The sequence below is a fragment of the Cupressus sempervirens genome, chromosome 7 (assembly GCF_028749045.1).
Source record: "Cupressus sempervirens isolate cs-2001-9-10 chromosome 7, ASM2874904v1, whole genome shotgun sequence".
Classification (NCBI taxonomy): Eukaryota; Viridiplantae; Streptophyta; class Pinopsida; order Cupressales; family Cupressaceae; genus Cupressus; species Cupressus sempervirens.
The window spans coordinates 161,421,556-161,429,098 of NC_143124.1; positions in this window are offsets into that span (position 1 = coordinate 161,421,556).

Consider the following 7,543-nt stretch of genomic DNA (forward strand, 5'->3'; position numbering starts at 1 on the left):
ATAAATAACATTAGAAATTTTGAGACTAATTATTATAAACAACAACTAAAATGAAGAAAATTCTTTCATACCTTCGTCAGTGGCTATGAGCTAGCCATAACTGCGGCCACTCCACTATCAACAGACTGTCGCAGATGAGGAGGTGTGTTCGACATCATGAGTTGCATGTCATACAATACACGTTATATCTAACATGAAACATGGAATAAATATAATCAAATGAATTAAATTAACATGAAACAACTGTACCTGTGTGAAGCTCGTATGATGTCTCTACTCTGCGTTTGTGGTAAAGGTTGAGGGTCCTGTGGAGAACTGATGCACATGCATAATTTTTTTTGTCAATCCTTAATATGATTACGTAATAAATATATGTATTAATTAAAATGATTAAATTGATACATACCTCAAGACTCGTCAAAGGGACAAAAAATGGGCCTGAAGGATCGCTGCTAGGCCCAGCAACACTTTGACCCTAAATTTTGAACAATGTTAATAAATGCTAATTAATTAATCATTCACTATACATATGAAATGTGATCAAATTAGTAATTTACATGTGTGTCAATGCCAAATGTCTCGTTCAGGAACTAATCGGTGACAAGACCATCATCCACACCATCTTCGGCATGAGTGCCAAATGTGCATAGGGATCTGCATGAAGTGCACATGTGACCACGATGCATAGAAGGATCCCCCTCAACTAATGGGCTCGTTGAATGGATGAGGGTCTGTGTTAAAGCATTAATGGTCCCTAGAGTGCTGGCCTCTACATGTTCCTTCACAACTGAAGGAATAATCACATGCTCGTGCTGTGGATGGACCATAGGTGCCCTAACTACATTAGGGTCATGACGTGCTCCTGGCCTCTCAAATGATGACCCCCCACCTCTACCCTAGGAGTCTAACATATCAAAATAATTGGAGATCTCCCCAAGGACAAACTCACAATATAATTTCTTCAAAAAATACATGGGGACCTCGTGATTGTTGCAAGGAGGGGCATCAAAAACCATCCACCATCTATCCCAAAAATTATTTCTAATAGCATCGTGTATGCACCAATGGATGGGAAATCGTTTAGTACCCTCTCTAACAGTATTTTGCTCATCGAGTTTTCTAAATAATGCGCATATACTACCTTTTCGTATTTCTTTTTTTTTAACATCTTCATATGACAATTTATTGGCATAAAATATTTTTTATTCATCCCTCTTAGCTCGCCAAATATCTAATTTGCCACTAACTGAGACTATCTGAGTGTTAATGGATTCGAGGGATGATGCCAATTGAGCCCTCACTAGATTGGTTTGTCTGGATTCTTTCAACCGAGCAATGAGTCTTTTTAATTCTATTTTGCCTCTCTCTATTTCATTTATTATATTTTCTTGTGTGCGTGGCAGAGGTCTTGCAATTGGTTCAGGTTGTGGAATTTGTTGTTCTTCTTGAGGAGGGTTTTGACTTTGAGGTTCTTAAGGGTTTTGATTTTGAGGTTCTTGAGGGTTTTGTGGATTTTTCGGTTGATTATGGACATTTCCTGATAAAAAATCAATTGAAATCCAACTAAATAAACAAATCTAAATGAAATTTGTAAAAACCCTACAAAATAATATCAAAAACCAATAAAACAATGAGGAAAACATATTAAACAACACAAAGTTAAGTTTATATCACTTACCTTGTGGTCGTGGGTGTGCTCGTTGTCTTGGATTTCGTCGGTGAGGAGGCATTTTGGCAAATGGTGGTGAAATTTCGATGTCAAACATGCGTACGCGCTGTTGGAGAGCCAAAAAACAAGATGAAAATGATGGGCTGCGGGTCTACAGCCCATCATATACCTTTTTTGTCATCAGAATAGCGCGTACATGCTATTGAAAATTTTAAAATAAAAAAAAACTTGTCATCTTTTAGGAACCACAACTCGGTGCATATGCCCAATGAATAATTGAAATTTATAAATGCGTCATTTTATTAATATTAATTACCAGCATAAACTAACAATTATGTTATCATTAGTTTATTAAAAAACTATATATTAGCGTTAGTTTATTGTAGGGTCATACTCTTAATATATTAGTTTATTAATGTGTTTTTAAATGTATACATTTTAGTAATATTAATTACCATCCTAAAATAAAAATTATGTTATTATTAGTTTATTACAAAACTATATATTAGTGTTAGTTTATTGTAGGGTCATACTCTTAATTTATTAGTTTATTAATGTGTTTTTAAATGTATACATTTTAATAATATTAATTACCATGGATGAATAATAATAAGAACTTGATCTAAATAGGCATTACAAGTTAGTTGGAACTTACACAATCATTAGATAGATATGTATCAAAGATAATTTAATATGTTAGAATTCTTTTATCAAACTTCTTTTCAAAGTATTGAATTTGATCTTATTATGTGTTTTTAATTGTAGGATCATACTCTTAATTATCATTAGTTTATTGGAAAACTGTAAATTAATGTTAGTTTATTGTAGGATCATACTCTTAGTTTATCACTTTATTAATATGTTTTTAAATGTATGCATTTTAATAATATTAATTACCATGGATGAAGGTTGTTAATAATATTATATTTTGTAAAAGTTTTTTAAAAATAATATATTGACTTACCTAGTTAGCATATTTTTATCCATATAAAACAAATATTTGTCTTTAGCCCTACTAATTGATTTAACAAATATGTATCTTTAGTCCTACTAACTGATTTAACAAATTTGTAGCTTTAATCCTACTAATTGATTTAAAATATACCAAATATTGATTGCTCTCACAACTTAGTAGATTGCTTCTTCCATTGCTAAATTTCTTTCAACTAATTTTAAATTTTAGAATATATCTATAAAATTATCCTTCATAAATCATCTGCAAAATCATTTTTTTTTTCAATAAAACACACAATATAAGAAAGAAGATGAATAAATTAATTAAGATCTGCAACAACATAAAAATAACCAAAATGCAAAAATGACATCTCACAGGGTCGAGAAGGAATGGTGTGCAAGTGAACTAATGAGAGTGGCAAAAATAAGATTTAGAACTATATAAGAAGGAAGTTGATTTCAAATTCTAGGCGAGAGATTAGTTTTTAAAAATCCTAAGAGTGACTAAAAAATTTGTTCTATTAAGTCTCTCTTTCATCTCTCTCATCATCAGAGATGAGATGATATGAGTATAAATAGGGTAGCATGTCTTACACTAATAGATACATGCATAATATATATGATTTGGGATGTGACTATCCTTCCACAAAAATGTACCGTTAGCCAATTTTTAAAAGTTAAAAAATACTATCATTTTCTAAATTTGAAAAAAAAAATTGAATTTATTTTGTCTTTAGTATTTTTTTTTCATTTTTTTAAAAGATTCGATTGTACCTACGAGTTGTGGGGAGATTAACTTGTCCCTAAAACAACGGGTGCATTTAAAGAAATCTCCTTAAAATTAAGAAGGAAAAATATCAAAAATTCTCCTACAATGATTCAAGGCCTCGAAACAAATGCTTTACAGCTGCGAAGGACAAAGACAAGCGAAAGCGTGTCATCAGTGCTGGAAAAGTAAGAAATAATCTTTCACTTGCATTTCCTTTTAATTTTTAATATTTATGTCCAAGGCGTTTCCGTATATGAAGAGGACCACAAAAATGATCCCATCTAGTGAGACATTTCAGACGTATTGGTAATTCACAAACCTTATCTCCATCTCTAACAAACTTGTGTTCATTGAAGTCATTGTTTTCCGCCGTTGAATTCAGAGCGTGGTTGAACACATTTACCATTGATGCATTTCAACGAGTCAAAGCAAATGCAACTTCCTCATCAACGCAATGCAATTTCATGTGAACCTGGGCGGTGTGTCCATATTATGGATGCATTTCAGCGAGTCAAAGCAATGCAATTTCCTCATGAATCAGAAAAGCTCCGTACTTGGGCGGTGTGTCGATATTATAGAGCTCACATGAATCGGTCGGTTAATGATGAAAAAGAAAGGACCCACTCTCACTAAGTCAGTGAAGGGGAAAAGATTGCTAAAGAAGTGATAAACATGAAAAGACTTGCTATTGGCCTAGTAAATCTTGGAAAGGAGTGATGTTGCACATGATAAATTTGTGTAAAGGAAGATACTTTATAGTGAAGTTTATAATATAGCACCTCCACACTTTTAGCGTTTGTTGTTATTATTATTATTATTATTTGATACACCGTTCAACTAAGGATATTATAAGAAAATAATTGGAAAATATTTCTTTGAATCTTGTTATAGATTTTACATTTTAAACTTATTTTTGAAAATATCTTCTATCTATTTATTAACATTTTGAGGGACCTGTTCATTAAAAGATCCATTCTTTGTAAAATATTTAGTTATAAATGTAGATGTTTGGTTGTTTCCAATAATCATTTGATTCATTATGAGATAAAAATTGCTACTATTTTAGTATGACATCTTATTTCATGTAGTGTGGTAATATTTTCAAATGCAAGGTGAGTTGAAGGTGTGATCTACCACCAAATGTTGTCCACATGAAAGATTATTTTATATTTTGTTTGAATAGCTTTTGTGTAGCCATCCTCATGTTGTAAGTCTCATTTCATAAGACAAGGTTGATGAACTAATGCTTATGTTTTTTAGGATAGTATATTTAATCCTTTATTTGTGTATTTATTATTTTATACATTATTTCAACAAATAAAAAGCATAAAATAATTAAAAAGAAAATTTTTAATGTAATCTTCAAAGTAGAGAAAGCCTATGTGGAAACATTCAAAGCCTAAAATCTAGGAATTCGCACTCAATAAAATCTCAAAAGCCTATGTGGAAACATTCAAAGCCTAAAAATTTGTAATGCCCTGCCAAGGCATCCAAAAGAACTAACCTAAAGTTTAACTAAGTTTGCCAAACATTTTCTATTTTATTAAGAGAATAACATGTACAACAATCATAAAGTAGCGGAAGCAATAACATACAATCATACATAAGCAAACATAACAGATTACATTCCTTAAGGATCCCAAGTCATTGAGTCACATTTAAATTTAAATAATACTAAGTCCAATAAATAACAAATCCACATAAAAGAATAACTACAAGTCCAATTCATTTAAATAATATATATTTGTTCTGAATTCCACTTAGCAATAAATTCAAAATGCACAATCATCCACTGTACATGTCATAGTTTATGAAAGTCTGAAAGAATATACATTTATAAAATAGATTACATCATCCCTTTCGGATCCATGAAACAAAATCCAATACAATAAGTAAAATCACCCATCATATAGATATAACCATCCATCATAATACACAAAGATAGAATGAAAGGAAATGCAGAACATGCAACTCCAGCCGCGACATCTACGGACGAATCTCAATGGTAAATGTAAAAAAGCCCACTCCCATTGTGCTGAGGAAATAGTCTTAAGTCCTAAACATGATATCAATCCCAAAAATCAAAAGTAATATCTAGGCCAAGGAAAACCCTAAAAGTAATCTATCTCAAAGGTTCCAAGATAAGTAAACATCTAAACCTAGAGGCAAACAAAGACATGTAGGAAATCTATACTTCCAGTGGGCAAGTGTCATCGCACTAATGAACTCTAGGATTAGTCGGCTAGTCTTTTAATCCTCTGGCCCCCTAGTGACTCTATGCGGCACTTGTATCCTTCCGCATTGATAAGGCGTACTAATGATGCATGGTCGCAACCAAGCATCCTCTCTACTCCCATCCTAGTTGTACTAGCACTCGAGGCATGGGTGAGGAAAGACAAGACTCTTATTAGGTTCACTTTACTCTCATTTAATGTAGTATTTTCACTTATTAACTACTTATAATGGGTTACCCATCAACCTCTTTAGGACCTTAACCTCCATTGCAATCCACTTCCCAACTTAACATATAGATTATCTACCCTAGGCTCATAAAAGTACAAATCAAAGAATCACAAAATTCCACTTCAGCCCTATACAAGTGACTGGAAAGCATCAAAGGATAATTCACAATAATACCTCATTCTTTTACAAGAAATTGGAAAACAATAAAAAATAACTGATCGAAGACTCAAAGGTTAAGTCAAATATGTAATACCATTCATCTCGTTATCACACAAGAACACTAAAAACAATAACGAACAATAGACCCAAAAGTTAATCATAGAGCATACCAGACACATTACCATGGTTGAGCTTAAAAGATCAAGATCAAATCATCATCATGACACCACAAATACAGAACTCGCAAGCCTCTGGTAAACATCCTAAGACTGGTCAACACTCTAGTCAACCCAAACCCAAAATATAAGACAACATACAATGAACAGTGTAGTTTCGTAGTTTGGTTTGATTTTGAAGACACGTAGTCTGAGTTAACAGTAAGGTTTAAGTTTTCGTTTCAATGTAAGCTTTCGAGTATATGAGATTTATAGTTTACCCTTACTACATAACTCATTCTCGTATTTGAACATAATGCACAATTGCCCTTATCTTATGAAATTTCAAGGATTAAAATTAAATATTATAAAATAATTTAAAGATAATTATTTATTAAATTATTAAAATAATAATTATTGATTATCTAATAAAATAATTATAATTTTATTAAAAATCAAAATCATTAGTAATAATAATAAAATAAATAAATTTAAACTCTATTAGATAATAATCATTATTAATTAAACTTAATTAAAAATAATAATTTAATTAATTAATAATTATTTTTAAAAAAAGACTATATTACTAACTTATTAATCATTAATTAATTAATTAATAACAAAACTTATTAAGAAAATTATTAATAAAAAATAATTAAATTTAATTAACAAAAAATAATAATTTAAAAATGCATATTATACAACATTTTAGACTCGTCGGCCGACCATTAAAGGTTGTTGTGTGGCCACAGATGAGACTGTTGCCATAGGTTGTAGGATTATTATTGGTGTTGCGCGTAGTAGTACGTATGCACACGTGCAGACCTCTTAAAGGTCGTGGCAGGGGTTGGGGTGTGGGGATTGGTGGCCCTACCCCCACCATTAATAATTTTTTTTATAAATTTAAAACTCTATCCCCCCCTATGGATAAAATATGAATTCAATTCTGTTTAATACATAAATAAAGTCACATTCTCAAAAATCCTTTTTTCTAATATATATATATAAAAGAAATCTATGCAATTACTCTAATAGAGAAATTCTAATAAACTAGTTAGTTTAATATTCCAAAATTTTGATTTCTTTCATAACTATTCTCTTTTTGTCATTGTTTAGTTTTCTTAATTTCTGATTAGTCCATTTGTCCAAAATGTACTTTAATGGCTATTGGGGGGTCTTAGTGGCAGGTAGTGGGCAAACATTTTAAAATGATACTTTTAGACCACCTTGTGCTCTACAAGTTTTTCAAAGAGCTCCACGAATGTGAGAAAGCCAAAAGATTAGCTTTAAGCTCTTCACTCACCTCCAGAGGTTCACCAAAAAAAAAGGGCAAATTTTGACATACAGATTAGAAACTATAGGTACAAAAAGTTA